We start from the raw sequence: 12,286 nt of genomic DNA on the forward strand, positions 1-12,286 counted from the left end.
GTTTGAGAGATTCCTCTTACAGCACATTAAATTTTAGAGTCAGAGGCCAACAGACTCTGAAAAGAACAAGTTCTTTCCTCTTTACCTTTTGTTATTAAAATCTGATTTTAAAAGGGAATGGGATGGGGGGAGGGTATTGAATCAGGAACTCAACTGATAAAAGAAATAAGAAAAGAGACAAGATATCGTGATCTATAAAAAGGTGTGTACTGCACCCCTCATTTTCCATTTGACTCTCCTAAAACTTTTACCCTCTACTGATGTGCAAGTGGTTCTAAAATAATGTCACTAACTCAATCAGGAGTCAAAAAAGCACAAATTAAAGCAGCTAGTTTAGCTTAAACCTTGTTATAGCTTTTTACAGTTCCTTGGTGAGTACGTTCCCCCAAGTTACATTCCTTCATGTGTTATTAGAATGGGCACAGGTAGCTATGAAAGCTCTTACATAAGTATAAATTCATGTGAAGTATCTTTTACTTACATTACCTTCAGCGAAGGTAATGCAAACAGTGAAAGTAAATGGAAAGATTCCTTTCTTAAATAGCATAGAATATGGTAAAAGAAGCTACATGGCATTTTAAGTGGATTTAAACCCTCCTGTTTGTAAGTGATGATGCAGTATCTTGATTTGTTGTCAACATATTTAACCTTAGTGCTTTTCCAATCAAATTGCACAAATTTGTCATTTGTCCTTGGTAGTAAAGTGATTTTGACTAACCTAACCTGAAAATGAGCAAGAAGCAGAAAGGCAGAGACAGAGAGAGGGAAATTCTGGTTTGAGTCTGATCTCATTTTCAATGAGGTAAATCAGGATGAAGCCACAAAGCACAATGGAGTAATCTGAAGGTGAAACAAATACATTCAATCAGAGTTTATTCCATCTCATGAATGGATAAAGATGGCACAGTATGGAGCAATCATCTACACTTTGTCCTTAGAGTTCAGTATAATATACACTAATTATTTTTCATTTCCTTTCTTTCAGGTCCACCTGTAAGTACAAAAGCTCCTGTGTGTTTGTGAAGTATGCATCTGATGGTAATGGGGTAAAGGGAGTTGATGTGAAGTTAGAGGTAATTGTAGTCTCTTATCTGCAATGACCAATATTATATTCAACTTTCCTATGAAAGTCTTTCACTACCTCTCCAAACTGCAAGTTTCCTTGTACTTAGTGCTTGATAGAAATTGCATAGATGCACCCATCTATCTTTGTGCAGTTCTGCACTGAGGAAGCTCAGTGGATAAGGTTCCATGGGTGCATCTATATGCAATTAATGTGAAGTAACACATTCTGGAGCAGTTTGAACTGGAAACTGCTGCCGAGTGCTGGCATTCCAAGGAGAATTCACTTCTACAGCATTTTTTATTTCCCTCTTGAAATGCTGATAAATATTTAATATTCCATAAGTTTTAAAAGATCGAGACTGAGCCCCAAAAGACATTTCACCACACATAGTTTTAGCAAAAAATATCTTCCATTCTATGGGCTGTCTCTGCACAAGGATCCAAACGTTTTTCACAAACTGAAGGCTTGGGCCCAATAAGTCTTCCTCAAGCAAAGCTTCTAGTAACTTAAGTGAGAGTTCTGCCCAGCAGCTTGTGGGATTGGCCCCAGGACTGGGTGTAGAATTATGTTTATGGATTAATTCTGGATTCCAGCTTTGAACTATGCTAAATCTGAGCAGATTTCAGATATGCATTTTTGTGTCAAGCTAAGCTCATCAATCCAAGCCCAATCTGGGGGATGGATTGAGTTGGGAAGCTCTGCCCACAAACTTGGAGTAGCTGGTCATCATCATCTACAAGATTCAGAGTGAAATTAATAGGTCAATTCAAAGTCTTCCAGGCAGTTTTTGCAAGCAGTTTGTGCCGAAAGCAATGTGTCAATTTACAATCAGGGTTTTCTTTGGAATAATAAGGGCTAGAAACTTAATATTTAAATGAAAATTTCAAATCTGTCAGAAACAAATGGGATCACCAGAAAGTGATGATGACAAAGTGCACTACTATATAGCAATTTATTCTGACCTTTGAACCTGTTTCTATAGTCAATCATTTAAGATAGGAAGTGAAGAATACTATAGGCAATTGAAATAACAAGAGGAAATTAGGCAGACTGAATGTAATTAACCAAAATAGAATTTCTCCTCAAATTTGTGACTAACCGCACCCTACTCCCATTGAAGATCTCATAGGATTTTAAGTCATGGCAAGTGATGGTGGTTCAAAAATAATGATATAACAAAGTTCTTGTGTTCTTAACACAACTTCTTTATTCAAGGCTTAAACAAACTACTTGATGTAACATTGTGCAGGTTGTCCTACATATACTAGGGCTGTGCGAAGCTTCAGTAGCTGATTCAATTTGAAGGAGATTTGGCCCGATTCGGGGACAGAATCTCCAAATCTGAATTAAATTGGGAGACCAAATAAGCGCTCTGAATTGATTCAAAGCATCTGAATCAATTTGGAAAAGCTTCAGAAAAAGATTTGGCTGATTTGGATATTCTGCCATAGACTAAACAGGCAGCTGACAGCTGCCTCCAGCTGGTAAGTCTGTCGGAGTTGGGGGAGGAGCAAGGGAAGAGGAGTGGGGGAGGGAGGGATAGGGGCTGGGGCTGGGGCTGGGGCTGGGACAAACTGCTCAGCTGGGGTGGAGGGGGTGCCTTACTTGGGAAGGGGGGTGGCAGGGCGCAGGATGCAGGTGCAGCACTACTGGGAGTGGGGGGGTTGCATGCCCAGCTGGAGTGGCGAGGGGAGTGGGATGTGGGTGCGGCTCACTCCAGGCAGAAGGGGGCAAGCGGTGGCAGGGAAGAGCCCCTGGTCCCAGCGCTGATGCAGGTGCAGTAGCACTGGGAGTGGGGGCTATGCACTGCTGCTGCATGGAGCAAGCCACGCCTGCATCATGCCCCACACCCCCGGCTAGGCAAGTGGCAATAGGGCAGAGCCCCTGCAGCTCCCCTGCTGGGACAGAGGCAGGCACAGCCAGGGGAGCCACAGGAAAAGCCCCCATGGCTGCCCTGCCCGGCCCCATCCCCTACCTGGCCCAGGTTACTAGCACCTAAAAAAAAGCCCTGCACGCACTGGCTACAGGAGCAGCAACTGGGGCCTCTGCATGCTTATCACAGAGCACGCCCCCCCCGCAGCATGGAGCAGTGGGGAGCAGCAGGGATCACCTCCCCTGCCTGGCAGCTGTATGACAGCTGCCCCATGGCATAGGTGCAGTGTGGTTTGGAGGGTGCTGTGCCTGTCTAGGAGGCTGGGGCAGCCCCACCTGTCAGCTGGAGCTCCTGATTTGATTCCCCAGCTCTTCCCAGGGGACACAACCTCTGGATCACCTGCTGCCACCTGGGGAAATAGTTCAGAGCTGCTGTCATCTTGCATCATCCTTGGGCCTGCACCCCCTGGGAAAAGCTGACAAAAGTGATCAGGGAGCTGGGGAATTGAACCAGGAACTGGGGGAATGTTCAAGTGCAGGGCCTTTTTAAGTGCCGGGACTAGGCAGGGGATTGGGCTGGGCAGGGCAGCCATGGGAGCTTCTCCCGCAGCTCCCCATGCCTGGGGAGAGGCAGGCACAGTCGGAGGAGCCCCGGGAGAACTTGAAGCCACCCGGCTGTGCCTGCCTCTTCCCGGCTGATCCAAATCTCTCTGAATCAGTGCCAAATCTTCTGAAGCTGATTTGGCTGAATCGATTCAGGACAGTGAGCCAAATCTCCAAATTGAATCACTGTCCTCTGAATGAGCCAAATCCGAATCAAATATTTGCCTATTTGCACAGGCCTAACACATACCTTCTGATTAAAACTGAATGGAAATGAGCAGGGCTGTGTGAAGCTTCAGGTGCTGATTTAATTCAGAGGAAATTTGGCCTAATTTGGTGGCCAAATTTCCAAATCTGAATCAAATCAGGGAACCAGTTAAAAGGTCCATATCAATTCAGAGCTCTCCGAATTGATTCAGAAAAGATTCAGAGAGTTCGTCGATTCGGGCAGTCCCCATTTGCTACTGCAGGGAGCTGGACCCGGACTCAATGCTGATAAGTAGGGAAAGGGGGAGGAGGGGGCTGGAGGAAGAGGGAGGGGACCATGGGGGGATCCCCACCATTCCCCATCCCCTGCCTGCTTCTCCAGCCTCCCTGAGCATCCCCCAACACCCTCCCACTCCCTCAGGTACCCTCCAATGGCTGCCCCACCTGCTCCAGCTCCCAGCTCTTTAAAAAAAAGCCCCCACTCACCAACTGCTGCCAGGCAGGGGGGTGATCCCTGCTGCCCCCCACTTCCCCATGCTGTGTGGGGGGCTTTGCCACGACCTCCCCAACCCCTGCCCACTCTCCCAGTCCCTGCCCCCCCATGGCTGCCCTGCTTGCCCCAGCTCTTGGCTCTTTAAAAAAAGAAACAATCCCCTCCCCGGACTCACTGGCTGCTGCAGTGGCCTTGGAGCTTCTGGGGACTCATGGCAGAGCCCCTCACATGATGTGGGGCAACATGAGGCAGTGGGGATCACCCCCCCACCCCCAGCTGGTGAGTGGGGACTTTGTTTTTCAAAGAGCCGAGAGCTGGGGTGGACAGGGCAGCCATTGCCGGGAGAGTGGGTGGGGGATGAGGCCTCTGTGATTTGGAGATTCGGCAAATTCAGAAGCAGCTGAATCTCTGAATCATATTCGGCCAAATCAATTCGGGTCAGTGATTTGAATCACCAAATCAAATCACTGTCCCCCAAATCGGCTGAATTCAAATCCAAAGCGAATACTAGCTGTTTCGCACAGGTGTAGAAACCGGTTCATGTCTGTGGCAGTGGTTCCTGAACTGCTGGTGTCATATATGTCACTCCAGGTAGTGGTTTAAAATGCTGATAAACTAAAATTTTTTATCCTGTATTCAGTGGGAGCAGCTCTTACCCTATATCCATTTAGAGTCAATTGAGGAGCTAGTTTTCACAGAATTATGCCTCCTAGATGAGAGTAATGGATGTGCATGGTTGCATTCCAAATGTGAGAAACAGATAAAGTGAAGACATTCTTTAGCTTTCCACCATCTTGAGCACATAATATCTGAAAAATGGAAGTATCTTAAATCACACATAGATGGAATCATCCTAGTATATAACAGATTTGAAAGATGTAGGCAGGGAAATTTGGAACCCAGCAATCCTGTGAGCCCAAGATCTCAGTACTGAGAAGAAAGTTTCAGCATTACAAAATGAAGTGATGCTCCAGAATTTCTCAAACTTCTTTGTAGTGTGGACCACATCTTAATAAAGAGCGTCTGAGGGACAGCTTCCCTTTCTTCACATACAGTATTTTTGTGGCAACTAAAGCAATTGTATACATGAATAATTAATATTTAGCAGAATAAAACAAAGCATAATGTTATGTGGCTAGCTTTTCATGGACTATCAAGTGTCTCCAGGGTTCATTTGGGAGTCACTGTGATGGACACAAACCAAATAGATATAAAGCTTTAAAAAAAGTGGTTGAGAGAAAAGAAAAAAGCAATCCTATCTGCCTAATTAGAAAGCTGTTCACATGTTGCATGTGAACTGCTCTATTTTCTAATCATGCAATTAGACATACAATTTCTTCTCTGATTTACCCTTTTTCATGCTTTTTGTATTAAATGCTCTTTTTTGTGCTTTCTTTCAGGGTCCTACAGGAAGAGCAGGGCTTCCGGTAAATATCTTTCCTTTACCTCTTTCTTTCCTTATTTGTTCTTACTTTCTCCCTCTCTCCTTCCCTTTTTACTTGACAGTATTTTGAAGAGAAGCCTCAAAGCTGTATAAACTGGGTGAAGGTAGAAGTCTTAATTGGTAGACTAGGAGAGCAGGTTGTGAATGAGATATGGCTCCCAATACTGTTTCCAGTAAGAATAAAAAGAACTTTGCAGAACAAAGTTCTACGAAGTACATTCCTTACAGGTTCCTTTTGGGTTTAGGAAACATATACCTTCTTTAAGATCACCTTTTAAATAAGAGATCCCTGTCTGTCTAAGAAACCTATTTATATTATCTGCTCACTGAAAGGAGGTCATATGGCTCTGTTCAGGAAGGACTGGAAGTTCTATTTCGAGCCAATACCATGAGGAATTTTTCAGTATATGGATTGTTCATTTTAACTGTGGAGGGATGAGAGGAACACATACATGATTAAAGAAGATGAGATAGGAAGTAGGTGTGATATGGGAGCACAGAGCTAGGCAAGGACCTGTTAATATGTGGACCTTAAATAGAGCAAGCCATCCCATTACAAGGCTGCAGTAGAGTCATCCCATAGCAGGTCATTTAGCTGCCTCTATTTCTTCATGCAAAATTTTCTTAAAAGGAAGAATTTTTTTTCATTCTCTACTTGACTTCTGTGTTAGGTTGAAAGTATATCTTCCTGACAGGAGGCATACAGTGCAGATACTTGAGGTAGCCCCACACAGCTAGCTCAGGTATCAGAAGCAATATAGTCATGTAAGGACAAATTTACTCAGCATTGTAGATATGCTATGTAGATATATCTTGAGAGCTACCCTAATCACCTTCTGCATGTCTGCTGGACATGGAAATAACCATGGGGATTTCTTCTCCCCTCCTCCATCTCTCTGCATAGGTGCATGGAAACCAAAGAGAATGGTGACCCAGCACACTATTGAGCATAAAAGGCAGGCAGACTAGATAATGTGCCTAAGTGGTGCTCCTCCTTCCCAAGGGAGGATGGCCATGGGTTTAGGGTATTGTCCAGTCCCCAGCCCCTCTTTGTTCACCTGTAGCAGCAGAACGGAGCCTCTCATTAAATGCCACGGCTTCACTTCACTCCCTCTGGAGCAAAAGCCAGGATGTAAACTTGGAAATCCAGCTTTTTTAATCTGCCAATTTCTAAGGGATATGTAAATCCATATCTAACTAAATCAAAATCAGGTATTAATGATGGTAAGTGGCTGAGATAAATCATGAATAAACCATAAGGAATGTAGATTCTAGGGTCAACATGTATTCTGAAATGAGATAGCTCAGATACTTGGGTGGGATCAACGGGTGCTGCAGTGTAGCAGTCTAAAACACAAACAATGAGAAGCAGAAAAGATATCAGCTGGAAGAGAAAAATGGTCTGACAGACTGGCCCATACTCTAGTTTCATCATCATCTGAGGGCAGCAACACACAAAGCATCACAGAAGTACAAAGCCATCATCATGGACTCCCCAGTATTCTCAGACATACTGAGTGCCACAGTGGCATGGGATTCTCTCTTTCCATGTTTGGCAGGGGCTCTGTGCCTCTTCCTCTTAGACAGAATTTTAGCTACTTGATCCAGGTGTTCATTCTTCTCAGGTTAGACCACTGCTAACTCATTCTACTTGGAGATGAATTAGCTGTCACATAAAGCATAAGGTGTCCCACTTAATGAGTAGTAAGAGATGAAGCAAAGGGTTCTGGGACCGTTTTGGTTTCCTCCTTCATCTCAGGACCAAATCCATATCTTCACTGTAGATTCTCACAGCTATTATGGACTGGGTTTATATAGTTCAGGGTGTCCTCACTCCCTAGGCCTCTCCAAGACAACAGCTCCTGTCGCTTGGACAGACCAAATCTTTCAGGCTGGAGGGATTGGGGGATGCAGGGGTGCACCTGAAGCAAGGCCTGGGCATGGGATTCCTTGTCAGAGAAAGCCAAATAAGCCACATTCTGTCTGTGATCAGATCTAAATGAATTTGCCTTTATACAAAATGTCTCCTCAGCCATGACTTCCACAAAAAGAAAACAATAATCCACATGCCCTTCAGCCACTGAGGGAAGGGAAGAATACATCAACTTTCAAGAACACCCAGGGCTTCATCATAATTCTTATTTGGTGCTTTGACACTAAGGTTATAGGCATCTTGGAAATACAGCAGTCACTCAGATAGCAGCGGTATAAATACAGTGTTAACATACAGTGCAGGACACAAGTATTATTCATAGCTGAGTGTTATTTCCCAGCATCACATAATAGACTACTTTTTCCTCAAACATCTGGCATTTATTTGCTATACTACTAGGACCATTTCCCCCCTACTAATATTGTTTAGAGGAGCAAAATACTGTGTAGTAACATACCAAGCATGGTGCACTCATACACTACTTTGACATCAAGTACTAATGTTGCGGGCAACAATATTAGACATAGATCAATCCTGTGCAGTATCAATCATTGTGTGGTCAAATACCACTCATCATACTTACAGGAAGCTTTTCTTAACAATGGAACCAAAGTCTGAAACATCACATCACTAGAGTTCTGTACTTGACAGCTTTATAATTTGCTGCTAATTTCAGCTGTAGAGGAAAATAAGAAACTAAAAGAGAAAAAATAAAACTACAAGAAAACTCATCAATGCATTCCAAATCAGAAGCCAATAACATCAAAGAGCAAGGCAATGGAATGGTTTGTTCTTTCAGAAGGAATTCCATTGTTCTCTATAACACATAGACAGAACTTAGATGCAGGTACAGACCGTCACCAGATAGATCAGATGCCATGCTGGTGGGTACAGAATAAAAACTTGAATATAGAGCAGATATTTCCTGTCTCCTCTCAATTTGTAGTCAGATACTGCTTGTGTAAATTATACCAAATTACTATATATTGTGTTGTTATTCAACACTTCAACTATCTCAGTAGAGATATTATTGTGATCTAATTTATCACAGCATGCCTTGCACATGAAATAAAAGTCCATTGATTAGGGAACAATACTTTCCTATATGTAGAGAATGTAAATACAGCTTTTACCTCAGTTAAATCCAGCATATGGTGAGGTGCATTTAGAACATCAGTCTCAAGTATTACTTGTGTATATCAGGTAGAGAGAGAAGATGTCACTGAGAACCAGTGTCTGCAAAGAACTAAATGACAAAAAATAGTTTATCTCTTCTCCCAACTTCAAGACAGACTTTTCCATTTTGCCCTCTCTGTACACTGCTTTTTGCAGTTCCATCACTGGCAGATAGAATGGGTAGGCCACAATACAAGAATGACCAACAGTATAGTTCTGTATTTCCAGTTGATTACAGATGCTGCTGAGTGGAAAACAAATGGAATTTCTGTACACAGTTATGCATGTTGAAATTTACTTTCCTTGGCAAAGAGTTACCTGTGTAATCAGCATAGGTCTATCCCTCACGCAACACACTAACAGACACTAACTGAGGTTCAGGCTCCCTGCCATGATCAAACAACTGACAAAGGACATGCAGAGTCCCTGGCAAGTGGCAGAGATAGTCTTGTTTGTCCCCTTAGGCTTGAAGTATTTTCCAGCACTGCCTATGTTGCTGTGAAATGCTGCAGACATCAGTTGTTGGCGGAAAACAGGTTTTAGGGATAGATAAATAAATAACAGAGAAGGTGTAGGCAGCAACAGTAAGTTTTATATAGTGAAGTGTTTCCAACATATCTAAACTGATGATTGGACACAGTACTGAGAGACTGTTACAATGTAATTTTGCAAAACACCATGAAATCTCTGCAACCACCAAACACATCATCATTCAGGATTTTCCAAGTATGCCTTGTACATGCTTTTTGGGGCCAAGAACATAGAGGTTTTTTAATGACATGGTTCAAATTTAAATATACTTTAAGCCACAGAACTGCAATCTATGTATGATAAAAGACTCTGATGGTGTGGTGTCCACACCTTTTGCAATTCAGTTCAAGTGTTACCTTGTACCTCTTTAGGCAGACTTATTCATGCAACATCATGTAAGGATTTTTTACACCTTCCAGACTCGCTGAGAAATATTCTTTAGAGGTTAAGGGACACAGAACATAGGCAGTATATGTAGTGTCAGCTGGATCTTGTCCCATTTTCCACATTAGTATAACTTTTAATATAATTTTCCTTTTTCTGGTTTACTGGATAATATTGACCTATTCATCACCTTTGAGAGTTATGATTTAAATTCATAATAGCTTTAGAAATAAATAACCTGTGATCACCTTTAATTAGAAAGAATTTTTTTTTTGCTATTGAAGGGATCAACTTCCCTCAATCTGGATTTCAGGAAGGGTTGAAAAATGTGATTAGATTCTTCCATTAGATCACAAACTCTTATCTTTCCTTTCTTGTCTATGTTGTCCTGAGTTTTATTGGTTCTTTAGTCATTAAGAATAACAAGCAAAGTGATGGCTTACATACATACTCATATACCCATGTTTTCAGATGTACCCAAATAAGCAGGCATATATAGAAGCACACAAACATGTTTTACACACACACACACACACACACACACACACACACACACACACACGCATGTATGCACAAGCACCTACCTATGTACATACATACATAAAGCTAAACAAATGTGTATGCCCTAAAATCTAATAAAAGATACCACCTCTAACCCAAGAGTTTTGTCTGTCTATATGCTGTAAAACACACACAAAATTCTTAAGCAAAGGTGCAGACACAAATCAGTTAATTTGCATCATTTTCTAGCTTCACTTATGGCCATTTTCCAATTGCCATTTGATTTTGCATTAATTGTTAGGGAGACAAAGGCACCATGGGAATCCCTGGACGACGGGTGAGTTGAAACCTCTTGCATCTGCCTGACTGACACATTTGTTTCCAAACCTGGGCTGCCTGCAGGCCATTAGGGCTGACACTTTAATTCATTCAGGAAAATAACCCTCCCAGTCTTCTGCTCTATTTCAAGGGTCTGGTTTGGGTGTGACTAGGGGGAAAAAAATCAGCAGCTTCTACCATGAGCACCATCTTAGTCATCTACTTCTCAAATTAGCTTCTGTTTAATGAGAGATGCAGAAATGCTAGGCTGCTGGTCCTATCATTTGTAATTTAATGAGGCTCTGCCCTGAAAATGAAGACACAAATCACTGGTGAGTCTCCAGGGTCTCCTACTGGATACATTTCTATATAGAAACCCAAGCACCCAAATCCAAATAAGACTATCATGAAGGGGCTTCAGGCGACTATCAGGGAATGCTGGCTGCTGCCCCCTGTCTTTGCCCGGCAAAGGGCTACCATAGTTTCATGCTGCCTACGATGTACTTGCCTCTTCATGGCTGAGAGTAGAGGAGGCACAGATTCACAATACAGATCTGTCAAAAAAAGAAATTACCATGACTGAATAATACTTTTAGTCTTTCTTGCCCTCTCACTGTATGATGCTAACTTAGCCTCCATTCTAGTCCCAGTAGAGGCATCTGTAGCACACCTTGAAGAAGAGCTGGGCAGTGCGTGTTGTGCAGCACTGCATCAATACCTCAGACATCCCTCCATTCTGCTGCTCTGCCTTCTCTTCCCTAATTTTTGTCTTTATGGACCTACTCTCTTTATTCCTTCCTATACATATTCCTATCTTTCTGAGGGAATAACCTAGCATCTTCTGGGTGGAGGAGTATATGTTTATCCTGAAACATGGACAGGACCTGAAGCCTGATGCTTTTCTCCAGATGTGACCATGCTTCACTTCAGAGATGGAGAGAAAGCGCTATAACTAGCTGCTTTAAACTCTTTGCCAATCCCCATTTTTAGCTGGTAATTATCTGGATTGCTCAAGCACAGTTAGCCTGGGGGGCTGTGTTATAGCCTGGAAATCTTCCACCAAAATCCTTTCCATCTTCAGCTCTGCTTGGGTAATATGAGTGCAATTGAAGATGAGTCTCTGCATGATGCCTGCACAATTTGACATGCAGCAAACATAATTAGCTAGGCTCAAAAGTGACAGTACTCTAGGAGCATGTGGGGCCAGATCTTTAAATTGTGGTGCAATTTCCTGAAGTCAATAGAGCTGCATCAGTTTAGAACATCTTAGGGACTCCCTCACAGTGTTTTTTACATAGGCTGATTAGCAAGTACAAGCTTTTTAAATTTTAGTTTAGTTTTTACAGGTACCAACAAATAATGTTAATACATACTAATGGTAAATATCCTTGAATTAATGAGTCTTCAGATCTGCCAAGCATTTACAAAAAGTAATGTCTTAATCAGCTACTAACTCTCATAAGTGGTGATGGGGGGAATATAGAAAAAGATTTGGAGATTTATCCAGTCAGAAAGGGCAAAACTATGGGTGGCTTGGGCTTTTGGAAACTACTTATGGACTGTGGTAGTTCCAGTTTGTTCCAAGCCCCCAAAGTTTGTGAAAGCAGGGGAGTCAGATTCATAGGTCTGTTCATATTGTCTTTATTATGTTTGGGACAGACTCTCTCAGCAATACCTTTGTGTAGCTTTCTTTCTGCACCACCACAAAGGCCACCTCCCAATATCTGAATGGGAATGCAGCCTGCCATATGTAAGAGA

The 12,286-nt window shown here is 42.6% G+C and overlaps 1 protein-coding gene across 1 annotated transcript in view; it reads left to right on the plus strand.

Moving 5' to 3' along the window:
- The first annotated feature begins 988 nt into the window (after window positions 1–988).
- COL13A1 (collagen type XIII alpha 1 chain) overlaps window positions 989–12,286 on the plus strand; it is a 119,720-nt gene continuing 108,422 nt past the window's right edge. The window contains exons 1-2 of the mRNA XM_090058244.1: window positions 989–1,073; window positions 5,642–5,668. The gene's annotated coding sequence lies outside the window, so the exon portion shown is untranslated. The remainder of the gene's footprint in view (window positions 1,074–5,641; window positions 5,669–12,286) is intronic.

This window comes from Crocodylus siamensis, chromosome 7 (genome assembly GCF_052110815.1).
Source record: "Crocodylus siamensis isolate JL-2025a chromosome 7, ASM5211081v1, whole genome shotgun sequence".
Classification (NCBI taxonomy): domain Eukaryota; kingdom Metazoa; phylum Chordata; order Crocodylia; family Crocodylidae; genus Crocodylus; species Crocodylus siamensis.